This window comes from Neofelis nebulosa, chromosome 2 (assembly GCF_028018385.1).
Source record: "Neofelis nebulosa isolate mNeoNeb1 chromosome 2, mNeoNeb1.pri, whole genome shotgun sequence".
NCBI classification, from domain to species: domain Eukaryota; kingdom Metazoa; phylum Chordata; class Mammalia; order Carnivora; family Felidae; genus Neofelis; species Neofelis nebulosa.
In genome coordinates, this window is record NC_080783.1 from 218,031,801 (window position 1) to 218,045,451 (window position 13,651).

The following is a 13,651-nucleotide window of genomic DNA, read 5'->3' on the forward strand; positions in this document are numbered from 1 at the left end:
ATTGGTGGAACAAAATTGTGCGTATTTTATCTCAGAGCAGCCTCTTTCGGGAGAGCAGCTCCTGGTGGCTTTCGGCAAAGCTGCCGCTCAGGACCTGGAGAAAAGTGTCTTGAACCCTTGAACCGTGTGCAGGGAAGACCAAACCCATCCCGAGCCGAGGAGACTTCCCAGGCGGCAGCACAGGCGAGGTCCCTGAGACCCTTTCCTTCAGTCGTGCCGCCCGAGCCCTTGGCGGGTGACAGTCAAGGGACACTGTCAGCAGCCACCTGACCCCGCTCCAAAGCAGCAGGACTCCCTGCAGCACTGGGGCTGTGGGACGTTTCCAAACTGCCTTACGCGGGGCCCCGGCTCTGATCTGCCTGGACACCGGTGCCGTGAACACCAGTCACCAGGCTGTTCTGGCAACGAGGTGACCCCCTTTAACTCCCTCAAGTCCCCAAGGGAGTTTGAGTCCCGTGACCTAGTGACGGGCCCGAGTCTGAGAGCTACTTTTCGGTCCTGTGGATGATACCTTTTCCTCTGATCTGTTAGAGAAGCAGATTGTCCAGAGTGCACGCGCCAGCCCCGTGGCAAATGGGGTGTCTCCGTCAACTTGAGATGCCGGTTGTGTGAATGTCTAGTCGAATGTGACCCCGGTGTCCTGTTCGGCTGCACTTGACAAGGGCCCTCAGCAGCCGGACTCCCTCAGTGTGGCCCGATGGCCTGGCAGGCAGCCTGAGATCTAAAGAGAAAGAACAGAGGCTGGCTTACAGCCCGGGCATCGTGATAATATGAACTTCTGATCAAGTACATTCTAGGAAGGGGAATTTTTTTTCCAGACTCCTACAGCGTTTAGAGGACCGTATCTTCAGAACACTCCCATCTATTTGAAGCCTGCATTTCAAAGTATATTTATAAATGCCGACACCTCTCCTTCCTGCCCAGCCTCCCTGCAGCGGATGATGGCGTCAGTGGTGCGGGGCCGCCTTACGGTCGTGGGAGAGCGGAGAATCGAAACGCTGGCTGAACCGACTCGGGGCGGGTGACACAGTGGGGAGCACTAAAGGTCTCTGTGGCGCCCTGAGCCGTGCTCGGGGGTTCCCTTCGTGCAGCCAGTGCTCAGGGCCACGCGCCGCGGGAGGTCTGGTTTGAAAGTCGGTGTCGGCAGATGGAGTGAGGGTTGAGGAGACGGGGTGGGGCCTGGCGGGAGCAAGCTGTTGCTGTGGAATCTTTGCTGTTCTGGCTGCAGTTATGCTGCATTCCGAGCAATGAAGGGGAAAGAGAACGTCACAGTAGCCTGAGCCTCCGTGTCCTGCGATAAAATTGGCCATCTGGGTGCGCGCAGTGATTGCTTATTGGGATTCTGTGGAAACGTGTCTCCGGGCTATGTTTCCGTGGAATGAGAGAGCACAGCTGTGACCATTTCACACAAGCGTGCGAGTTATTGTAAAATTCCTAATACTTTGCTACTTCCATAAACTGCTTCCAAATAAATAAGACATTTTCTAACCAGAAATAGTGAGTGATAACCAGATGTTTGGCCATGCAGCATTTTGAGGAGAGCTTTTATTCCATTTCTGAGGGTTTTGCTTTTCATGATGAGTGGAAAGGTTTGGGATGTTCTCATCCTAAGAAAGGGGAGATCTCCTCTCTTAAGGCCACAGGGGAAGGACACTGCCGATGACCATCGGGCTCAGCACCGACCTGTTGTCACAGGGGACTGGCAGGCGAGCACATGTGTGGCACTGCTGTCTGAGACTTGGATGGGCGTTTCTCTCCGTTGTTACCAGCAAGAGTTTGTTGGGCGGGGATCTGCCGGTGGGATGTATGTATGAGAACGGGCAGAGAGGTCAGTGGGAAAAAGTGGTAGATGGGAAATATTCTGACACGGTGATGTGGGACCCGAAGCAAAGCGCGTGACCTGTGTTTAGTTTTCTCATCTGTAAAACGAAGCCGCCTGACCTTCCTGACTACCACGCCAAGTTGGGAAATGATTGAAACAATAGGAAATAGGTGTTAATTTATTGGAAACAGACACACGTGCTGGGTCAATGCAAAGTGGTACCCATTAGGTACCATCGAGGTTAAGAACTTTTGTTTTTGTGTCTCCTCCAGCACTGCGTGGGAAATACTTGGTTTGGTCGGGTAGTTCTGGGCCCATGGGGTGGGTCTGGATGGGGTCTGGCAGTTGGGATTTCAAAGTGGCCCTCTGACAACACCGTCAGCCTTCTCCCGTGGCCTTGGCCTTGTGGAGTCTCGGTGTGGCCAGCTACCTGTGAGTCTTGGTTTGTGTGAAATGAGCTTTGGAAAGCACAGTGGTGCTTAGAAACGATGAGCGGAATCCCCAGTTCCCGCGTGGGAGCCACCGATGGCACGCGTGCACACGCACACTCACGCACGCCCAGACGCCCAGACGCCAGAGGCAGCACGATAGCGCTTTCCACCTGGAGTCCGGAGCCCTGCACTGGGATTCTGATTCCACCCTCTTGTTCTGGGCCCGGGGTCAGGTCACTTCTCCAGTCTTCGCTCTGTTTCCTCTTGGGTGAAATGAAAGGTTTGCCACAAAGCCCACTGCTTGGGGTCAAGAGACTCCAAAGTCCTTAGTTTAATTGCCCCTGTTTTCTGTCTTTGCTGCGTGAGAGTAGAGTCGTGTTCCCTGCTGGAAAACGCGAGGCTTGGGTTGCTGATGTCCTGGGATCTCCCAGGCCCTCACATTGAGCAGGCGTAGGGGGTAGTTTGCGGCCAGACAGACGATGAGGCTCCTCCACACCGAGTGCGCCGTGCGTGACTGGACTCTGACTGGACCGCCATGGCCACCCTCCCTCCCTCTTCAAGATCTTGGTTTTATTTGCTTAATCCATCAACGCGTCTTGACATTCAGAGACTTAAGATGATGCAGTAGGGTTGTTCTGTGCCATGTTCACTTCATACTGATTATTTTCATTCCTTTCTTTGTTAATGCCCATAAACCTTCTGTCTCTCTCACGGCAGCCACTCTGGGAGTCTAAAGATGACAGGTCTCAGGCAGCGCAGTCGGGACTTTGTTACTGCCTCCTAATGAACTTGTTCCCATCCCGTGTGAAGCACACTGTTAAGTCAAAGACTGTTGGGGGGCTGTCACTGTCTGCCTCTGGGGGTATGGACTGCTTGCTTTCTGACCCCTTTACATAACAGTTCCTGGAGATCGGCACATTATTTCCTGGACCTTCCATTCTCCTTTCGCTGTACAGAGCTTAACGTAAACTCCCTGGCAAGACCTCCTTTCTGATTTTAGAAAGGCCAGCTTATTGGTTTGATTCCTGTAATAGCTTAAAAATAGAATCCAGCTGTATCAGGAAACATTTAAAAAATGTATCAAGGAAGACCTATAACAGTAAAAATATTTTTAAATCCCAGAGTGTTTTCATAAAGACACAGGATTACATTACTCAATTATTTTTAAAGGGTTTTTGAAAAGCCGTGTTTCACTTGCCATGGCTAATGATTATAGGCATCCGAATGAGCCTGTGGCTATGACTTCAGTCTGTTCGGTGGAAATGACTCTGATGTCATAAACTGACTCGGCTTCGCTGACAGGAAAATCGTACAGAAGAAGAGCTGTTCGAGCCCATATGTTGGTTGCGCTCAATGTCAGGAAGGGGCGACGTAATGTGTGCAGAAATGGGCAGCTGTCGAGAGTGAAGAAATTGGGAAGTTGGCACGGAAGAGGGGACCGAGTCCGAGAAGGCTGTTGGATAAAGCAGAGCTTTTGCAGAAGAGAAGGGCCGGCTGCTGTCCCCATCCTGGTGGTGTATAACCACTTAGAAACAAGGCGTCAGAATTAGAGACTTCGGTTTATGCAGGGAGGGCGGCCCAGGGGGGTGGCGTCCTTGGAAACTCTGGTAAGTTTGAGATTGATCCTCCAACATGAGAGAACATGGGTTCTGACTTTGATCCCAGAATGAATCTGCAGAGACCATCTCACAAGAGCCACCATGGGCTCGTCAGCTATAAAACAGGCAAACTGCACAGTGCCTCTTAAAGCAATTGCCTCTTTGGGTGGAATTTTCAGTTAGTAATTGAGAATGCATTTGACAGAAATTTCTCACATTATCCTTATGGCCAGATAAAATACAAACATGAAAATAATTCAGAATGAAACATTCCTGGCTGAATGAACACCTGATTCTACTCAAAGAGGGTTGATTAATGCATCATCCCCAGCCTGGTGAGAAGCTTCTCCTCATGGGAGAAAGGCTGTAACTTGTCATGCTCAGAATTTCTGTGAATGATGTCAGTGAAGATGTGTTTGTCATATTCACAGGTGACCCAAGGCCGAAGGACAAAGCCAAGATTCTAAAAGATCCCAGTGAGCTAGAATGGCAAGGTTAGACGTGCTAGCTAAGAGAAGGGGAGATGGGGAAATGGTGGTCTTTATTTGACTCAGTGTTAACAACAGTTTAGAGTATTTTGCAGGTTGGGAATGAGTACAATAAAGATGATTCATTTATTCACAAAGCAGTTTAAATTGGGTGCCTGTAAGGAGCCAGATCCTGTGCCAGATGTGGACGTGCAGCAGAGAATAACAGACGAGACCCTGCCCTCTTGGGTACTGGCCGAGAGAGACAATAAACACAGTACATAAAGCATATAATACGTTAGAACGTGACCGTGCTATGGCGGGAAGCTAGGTCAAGGTCCGGGGGGAGGAAAGCAATTTGAAATAGGGTGGTCAGGCCTTGCTGAGAGGATAACATTGGAACAAAGATGAGACAAGTCATCCGTGTGGATATCGGGGAAGAGCCTTCTGGATGGAGGGAGCAGCCAGTGCAGAGGGATACTGGATCTGGTATGTTCGAGTAGAGGCAAAGAGACCGGTGTGTCTGGAACAGTGATGGTGGAAATTATTAGTAGCTGAGGGCCAAGAGGCACATCTCCATTTCCCTGTTGAAAAGCAGCAACTGGCCTTAATTTGTGACAGTTCGAGAGAACAGAACCGACGGCACGGAGATGATCTTGGCTCAGTCTAAGGAGCAGTGAACGAGGTGGGCTGCTGGGGGCTGAAGGAAACCGCACTTTCATCCACCATCTCGTCCCGAACACAGAGCAGCAGGGACCTGCATCTTCCAAGTGGGGGGAAGGGGGGCAGTTATATAATTAAGATAAAAATAAGTTTTCCCGGCTGTTCACAGAGCCAGTGTGGGAGTGGGTGCCAGGCCGGCGGGTGGTGCTCCGTCCCGGCTGGAGCGCTTTGATGACCTCTGGCGGTCTCCAGGCCCTGCCTGGGAGTCGTGGTGTCCCTTGGTTATGTTAGCTCCTCCTGAAGAGGAGGCCTCTGAGACTCCGCGGCACAAGAAGTCGACGGATTTTTAAATATGCATATAAGACCTTTCTGAGATTTTAATCATTTTTAAGTAGATGCTAGTTTTGAAGTCTAAGGTGTGGGGAAATTTTTTGCAGGTTTTTGTGGTCAGAGTAATACGCGTAAGTAGTTTACGAAGTCGGGTACCAGACTTACTACAGAAACAAGCAGCCGCCCCTCCCAGCACCCGTCTTTCCCACCTGACTCCTGCCCCCACCCCACCTGACCCAGGAGAGACGTGCCTCTCCCCGCCCCCTGAGCTCTTGCTTCAGACATTTCTTCTGTATTCCTGAGTTGCACGTTTACACTGTTCTGTTTTTCCGGTTTCCCCCGGTCAGTAAAGATAAGGATGCAGTTCCCCAGCGTCCTTGTCCACCCAGCGCAGTTATAATCCCCTTTGGGGTTAAGTGAAGGTTCACCAAATAAATGCTCAGCTGAGCCAGGCGGGTGTACCACGACTACCAGACCTTTCTTGAAAGGCCTTTTCCTCACAGTGTCAGTAACTCTCCCTAGGTTCCTTTGACGAGCTTTCTATAAATCTGTCACTACTTCGTTTCCAGACTGTTGGATTCAACCTTCCCCCTTCCATCGCACTCCTTAGATACTCTCACCCATCCTGGTGGCACCCCCCGCCCCCAGGATCCCCGCTTCATCCTCCCTGCTCCCATTCCAGTCTGGACCCTGCTTTCCAGGCCTGCGTACAGCTGGGGCCCCAGGACTTTCCTCACCAGCTTCCTAGGAATGCCATTTCGTTCAGTCAACATCCTGAGCTGCACCAAACAGAACCTCCCTGTCCTCGAGGAGCTCGGAGGCCCAACCCTTTCCTGGGTTGGCTTTCCGCCTCCCTGTCTTCCTGATTGATCCTTTTTTGGGCATCCTCCAATAGCTCATTATAAAAGATGCCTGGAAGGCAAATTTCTTTGTCCTTTTTTTTCTGCTCTAAGTCTTTTAAAAGAAAAAATAACGTAAGGACTACGCATATATACACATACAAAGGATTACGTGTAATGTATAAACCGTAACAGGAGTGAGGAACAGGTAGGACCCCACCGCCTGACCCCAGGACAAGAGTACTGCCCACACCTTGCATCCGCTTCCATGGCCCCCGCCTGCCCCACCCCCCTGCCAGAAGGAAACACAATCCAAATGGCCATCCTTGTGTTGTTTTTTAAATTTTGCCATAAATTGTGTGTATATGCTTGGGGCGGCCTGGATGGCTCAGTCGGTTAAGTGTCTGGCTTCGGCCCAGGTCATTGATCTCAAGGTTCGAGCCCCACACTGGGCTCTCTCCTGACTTTGCAGAGCCTGCTTGGGATCCTCTGTCTTCCTGTCTCTCTGCCTCTCCCCCGCGCGTGCGCGCTCGCTCTCTCTCTCCTAAAAATAAATAAATAAGCATTTAAAAAAAAAAAAGGATGTAGGCTTAAGTAATACACTGTTTGGGTCTTATTTTTCAGCTTTATAAAAATGCTACCATGCTATCAGTAGTCCTCTGGGACTTGTTTTCTACCCACACCTTATACTCTCTTGGAGTCTGTGTGTTTCTCGTGAGGCTGTGGCTCTTTCGTTGTCGTTGCTGTAAACCAGCTCACCCACCCTCGTTTCCGGGGTTTTGCTGTTCAAGAACATTCCGCGTGTTCTCGTGCTTGTCTCCTCGTGCACACACGTGCAGCGGTGTCCACGAACACCGAGATATAAAATTGACGTTCAGCTCTTAAGAGGTGTCGCCACCTTGCTTTCCAGACTCTGCATACCTCAGAAGGTCTTGGTTGTATCTTTATCCTCAGCTAAGTATAAAGCCTGTGTGTGCACACGTTGGACAGTATACGTGTGTCGAGACACACGTGTTACGAAGTGAGTCTAACTTACTATTTAGTTACAGCTTCATATTTAACGTGAACGTTCCCGCTCTATTTTGTAACATCCACGAAGTTTCCTCTTCTCAGATGTGTTGTTTTTCTGATTCGTGGGAAGGTGCAAGGTGGGGCTCTGGCGCTTTGAGCTGTAGAGACAGATGCCCTGCGTTCGCATCCCATCTCAGACACCTCGCCTCTTTGTTCCTCGGCGTGTTCATCTGTGAAGTGGAGACAGTGGCGGTGTCGTCAGTGAAAAGCTGAAGCGAAGCAGAACACGTGTTGAACACTTGGGAGAGTCCCTGACACATAGCGTTCACAGCGCTGTTTTTTACGATTAACGCAACGTGTCTTATTTTTCTAAGGATATGATTCCTTGCAGGTCGTTTGCCGTTTTCTTTGGCGTTTGTATTCTCTGCTTCTTTCTCCTTCTTTCTGATCTTTACTTGGTTTCCGACTTCCGTGTTGGAGATTTCCCTCGAACGTGTGGTAATAATCTCGGGCTCTCTGCTCCCGAGGAGGGAGGCAGAAAAGCCCGGGCTTGGCAGGGCTTGTCACTCACGGCCTTAACTCCCTCCATCCTCGAAGGAGCCTAGTGTTGAAAGGCCTCTTCTACTCAGCGGGTGGTTGCTCTCTGGAGAGGAAACCCCCAGTCTCTGGCCTGGCTGTGGTCGGGGCGTGGGGGGAGCGGGCTGGGAGATGACCCTGTTTCCGGGGCCTGCCCCACCCCTCCCGCCAGACCTGGCATGCCTTCCCTTGGTGTCTTCAAAGACCAGGCCTCTGTCACTTGTCCCCTTAGCAAGCGGGCAACTCCTGGGGTGTCTGGCCCCTCCGGTGCCTCAGCCAGCGGCGGCCTGGTTCCGGCTCTTCCTCTGCCCAGTGACCATCTCCATCCTTTCCCAGTTTCTAAGGCTTGTTTGTTAGCACCTCTTCTCTATCACCTCTGTTATTCCTTGAGCCTCACTTTGGGAGGGAGGAGGGTTTCAAGACAATAATGCTATTGGTTTAACCAAAAATCCACATTGGTTATTGGACGTAATTGTACCAGAAGCCTTTTGTTTGTCCGTCATCGTCGAGATAGAAGAACAAAAGAAAAAAGAAAAAAAAAGAAAACAGCCACAACTCTGTCAACCACAGCTTCTTCATTTGAAAGTCTGTCGGGAAGAGGGGCGCCTGGGTGGCTCAATTGGATAGGTGTCTGACTTCAGCTCAGGTCGTGATCTCCGGATTCGTGAGTTCCAGCCCCGCGTCGGGCTCTGCACCGACAGCGCGGAGCCCAGAGCCTGTTTCGGATTCTGCGTCTCCCTCTCTCTGCCCCTCCCCTGCTCACTCTCCGTCTTTCTCTCTCTCAAAAATAAATAATCACTAAAAAAACCTGTTTTTTAACTGCAGATTCTCAGAGGAGCTGCACAGGAGTCTGTCAGGCTGCTCCCGGGGACTCTGCATCTAAAACGCAGGCTCCCAGGGAGGTCAGATGGCGGCTGACTTGGAGCTGCCGCAGGAGTCTGCAGGCGTGAGGGCACAAAGCTATCTTGCTTACAGTGTATTTTTGTTTCATGGTTAAAGAAAACAGGGTTGACTTAAGAATGCTTCGTTTGGTGGTCCAGTGTGGTTGTAGTTCAGAGGTTGGAATAGATGCTTAAAAGGCGATCTCTTCCTCCTATGTTTACCTCCCTGAACCTTTGAATCTTAAGAGTTGGTGATTTTTATTAAGTAGTTCAAACCTGAGAAACTAGGAAGTCGGATTCATTTGCTAAGTCGTGTTCTATTCTTGCTACCGTGGCCTGATTGAAGATGGTTTGAAACCACGGGGAGTGTCCTCCCTGGAGCCCAGTCGCTTGTGGTCTGGGCAGCGGAAACTGCCCTACGCGACAGACTGATTCTTCCGTCTCCGGAACAGATCACAGAGGTCTTAGGTGGGAATCTGTAGCTGCTGCCTGTCCCACTGACGGTGTTTCATCGGTATCACGAACGCATGCAAAGGACTTTGTAACTATCATCGTGTTGTCTTTTTATACTCTGATGGCAGAATTGAGTACCCTAACACAAGGCTCAGGCAACCGTGGCCCACTGTCTAGTTTTCTTCAGCCCGTGAGCTAAGAATGGTTTTTATTACATCTTTAATGGTTTTTAAAAAATCACAAGACGGGCATCTGGATGGCTCGGTTGGTTGAGCATCTGGCTCTTAATCTCAGCTCAGGTCTTGATCTCCAGGTCATGGGTTCAGGCCCCTCACTGGACTCCATGCTGGGCATTTAGCCTACTTTAAAAAAAAAAGAAAAAAGGAAGAAGAAGAATTTGTGACACATAAAAATGATATGAAACTTGGGGCGCCCGGGTGGCTCAGTCGGTTAAGCGTCCAACTTCGGCTCAGTTAATGGTCGCACAGTCCATAGGTTCAAGCCCTGCGTCGGGCTCTGTGCTGACAGCTCAGAGCCTGGAGCCTGCTTTGGATTCTGTGTCCTTTTCTCTGTGCCCCGCCCCCTGCTCTAGCTCGCTCTCGCGCTCTCTCTCTTGCTCTCTCTCTGTCAAAAATACAAATGAAACTTGAATTTCGGTGTTCTGAAATAAAGTTTTATTGGAATACAGCAAAGCTCATTCATTTAAGTATGACCTGTGGCTTTTTTGTGCCTTTCAGTAACAGCACAGACTGAGTGGTTTCAGCCATAACCGTCTACAAAACCTAAAATACGATCTAGCCCTTGACAGAAAAAGTTCGATGACCCTGCTCTAGAAAACTAAAGTGAAGTGTGCAAGTATTTTCCTTTGTAAACTCTTTTTATTTGAAAAATGTGATTTAATTACGATTTAATAATAAAAGGACACAAACCTCCATACATCGGATGAAAAGTTGTTGGGAAAGCGCTGGCTCATTAATTTACCCGGCATTAGATCTATTTTATCTTTCTCTTTTCCTTGATCTTTTTGATCTTCTGTCAGAATTCAGATCTTTCACCCCTCAAAGTTGTGACTTCTCATATAAAAGCATATTGTCTTGAAAGTTCCTGAAAGTGAGTTGGTAAGTTGCCACCAAATACCTCGTTAGCACACGGAGAAGAAAGCTCTCCGGTTCTGGTACTGTGACCAGCCCATTCTCAAAAGGTTATCGCCTTGAAATGGGAGAACAGCAGAAGGCAGACATCCAAACCACTCTTGAAAATATTAAGAGACATGTCCTTGTGCCCCCAGAATGATGTGATCACTCATGCTCTGGGACAGTCTGTTTCATCGGGTGTGGCTGGCTCTTGAGCCTAACATCCCGTACAGTGGCTCTCTTGACCTTTCTGGGTAAGTCCTTTTCCATAGACTCTGACCAAAGCCTGTTGAGTCTCAGAAGTCACCGCTCAGGTGCGTGGGTGGTGGCTCTGTAGATTAAACGTCTGACTTCAGCCCAGGTCATGCTCTCACAATTTGTGGGTTCACACCCTGCGTTGGGGTCTGTGCTGGCAGCTTGGAGCCTGGAGCCTGCTTCGGATTCTGTGTCTCCCTCTCTCCCTGTCTCTCTGCCCCTACCCCACTCGCACTGTCTGTCTCTCTCTGTCTCTGTCTCTAAAATAAACATTAAAAATTTTTTAATTAAAAGGAAAGAAACACAAAATAGTTGAAAAACTGATGACTTGAGCAATATTTTTGGCTTTTAAGGGCTCTTCTACCCTTTGGTACACAGGCTGATTGTCAGTGTGAAGTTAACACAAAGGTGTATCATTCTAAAATTTTTCTTTGGGAGAGGAAAGAAAACCATACTTAACATTCTGGAAGTTTTCACCCAATGCAATTAGACAGATAATAAAGGAGATGTAAATATTGAAAGGGCTGTAGTTTTTTGTGTAGGATATGATTGCCTGTCCTTAGAGAACCAACTGAAACCTGCCGAGACCAACAAGTTGAATGAGGCGGCCGTCAGGAAACCCCCAGAGATAAGACCGTGGTTGCCACCGTTCCTGCCGCATGGATCACCAAATAGGCTCCCCTGACCGCTCTCCCTGCCTCCTTCCTCGCCTCAGCACAGCAGCCCGACTGAGCCTGCAAAACTAGGGTGGGACCACGCCATCCTGCCTGAGGCGCTCCAGTGGCTTATATCATTCATTATGAGCCAGCACCCTGACAGTGGCCCGTATAGGGTGACCGTCTTTCCCCATCCAAACCCCAGGACGTTTTTGAGAGAGAAAAAGAGGTACTTAAAATAATTAAAATTTTACAGCTTTTTGAAATGTTTATTGACCAACACTGATTTTATTATATTGGAGAAACTATGAAATGGTTTATTTAAAACCTATTTTCAAAAATAAAATATTTCCTGTAAAAAAACACATACCTGTGTATATTAAAGCAGATTTTAAAAATTATATTGATTATGTGAACATGAAAAGTGGCAGAAGCAGGGGCGCCTGGCTGGCTCAGCTTAGAGCACGCGACTCTTGATTTCAGCATCGTGAGTTCAAGCCCCACGTTGGATGTCGAGCCTACTTAAAAAAATAAATAAAAGTAGCAGAAGCAGAATCATTTTCGGCACGCATTCACATACGTATATCAGCTGTATTTGTCTCTGATATTCTGCATTCTGGTTACGTATCAGTGCATAACCAATCACACCAAAACTTAGTGGCTCGCGTGAACAATTGGGTTTTCTCTCCTGGTCCTGTGGTTGACCAGACTCGGCTGGATGGTTCTCCCTGGGGGGTCTCCTCATATGGGTGAAGTCCAGTGGCAGCTGGGTCACACTGAAGATGACGTTTGCACTCTTGTGCCTCCCAGGTGGCTCTCCTTCTTCTCCCGCTAACCCCGGCTGGCTTGGGCTTCCTCACGGCATAGCAGTCTCAGGGGACATAGATTGTCCCGTGTTAGTGAGCTTCCCCAGAAAGCACCTCCAAAGGCCTGAAAGAAGCTTCGAGTCTTCCTGTGACCTAGCTCTGAAGGCTACACCTTCACACCCACTGCACTCTGTTGGACAAAAGCAAGTCCCAGTCCTGTGCAGAATCAAGGAGAGGGCTCTATGCAAGGGTCACATGCCAGCAGGCAGGACCCACTGGGAGGCCTTCTTTGGATTCTTACTCCCTCACTGTGGCACCACTATTTTTCCGAAGAATGTACCTTTAGCGTTTTTTTTTTTTTTCTTTCATGACGTTGCCTACCATCTTCTACACTTGTATTTAGTAAATTTGAAATTTTTAACATATTTGATTCTGCTCTGTATACTATAGTATTCTTAATTGAGAAGAAAATAGTCTAAATTCTAAATTTCTACCTTGTGGAGCATATATTTTGGCCCAAGTATTTTCATAGGTATTGTCTTTTTGCCTCCATTTGGAATATTTTTCTTTGACACATTTTTTTTTTTTTATAAACTGTCTTTATTTATGATCTTTTGACTGCTTCATCAAATTTACATGCCAGCCACAAAGCTGCAGGCAAGGCCTTTTCGTTCCGTTCCAGGATAGAAGATAAATTTAACTAATTAAAGATGACAGCTCCACCCAACGTTTCTTACCAAAAATTGAGATATTCCAAAATACCATTATGGAATTTCAAAATGAAAAAAACTGTTGGAGCTCTCTTATGCAGTTTGTCCTTCCTCAGGAGCTCAATTTCAGAGTTACGTGCTTTATTTCCAGTGATTGCAATTTCTTAAATATTTTAAAAGCTACAGGGTTTATTGTGCCATTTTAAAAAGGAGTCCTTTAAAGACTCAGACATTCCTAATATTCAATTTTTAATGCACTGGCACGCCACACATTTTTTTGTGTTCAGAATCAGCTTCACAAAAAAAAATTGCTTGTACTCTGCATACACAAAAATATTTGTACATTTTGACAACTTTAGCTTTTTTTCCATAGGTAGACTATCACAGCTTTTTTTTGTCTGTTTTATTTTATTTTTTTAAGTTTGTTTATGTATTTTGAGAGAGAAGAGGGAGAGCACAAGCAGTGGAGGAGCAGAATGAGAGAGAGAGAGAGAGAGAGAGAGAGAGAGAGAGAGAGAGAGAGAGAGAAAATATCCCAAGCAGGCTCCCTGCTGTCAGCTCAGAGCCCAACGCGGGGCTCGAACTCCCCAACCTCAAGATCCTGATCTGAGCTGAAATCAAGAGTCAGAGGCCTAACCGACTGAGCTACCCAGGTTTTGACACGGTTATGCATCTGTGTGCATTGTAACTAATCCCAAAACTGTTTCTACTCCTCCATAGGTCTCTTGATTCAATAAGATACTTGTACTGTAACGCTGTACTTTACCAAAACTGGTATTTGAGTGTCACCACAAAAACAAAATTTTACATTCATTGTGGAACATTCTGACTGGAGTTGACAGTAACATTTTCTCATAGAGTTCCCCCAATTCCCACACCGAGGATGAGGGCGGCACACAACCGGCAAATCTTGGACACCGACAGGGCGTCCGAGAATCCAACTCCATCCTGACACCGTCTACCCGGAGATGGCATCAGGTTGCACAGGTTAGGGGTTCAGTCCTGCGACACTGCTCCCGC

General features: G+C 48.2%; 1 protein-coding gene across 2 annotated transcripts in view; it reads left to right on the top strand.

The window, feature by feature from the left end:
• The window catches only part of DNAJC11 (DnaJ heat shock protein family (Hsp40) member C11), a 66,596-nt gene that overhangs the window by 30,653 nt on the left and 22,292 nt on the right, over positions 1 to 13,651 (top strand). The window lies entirely within an intron of this gene.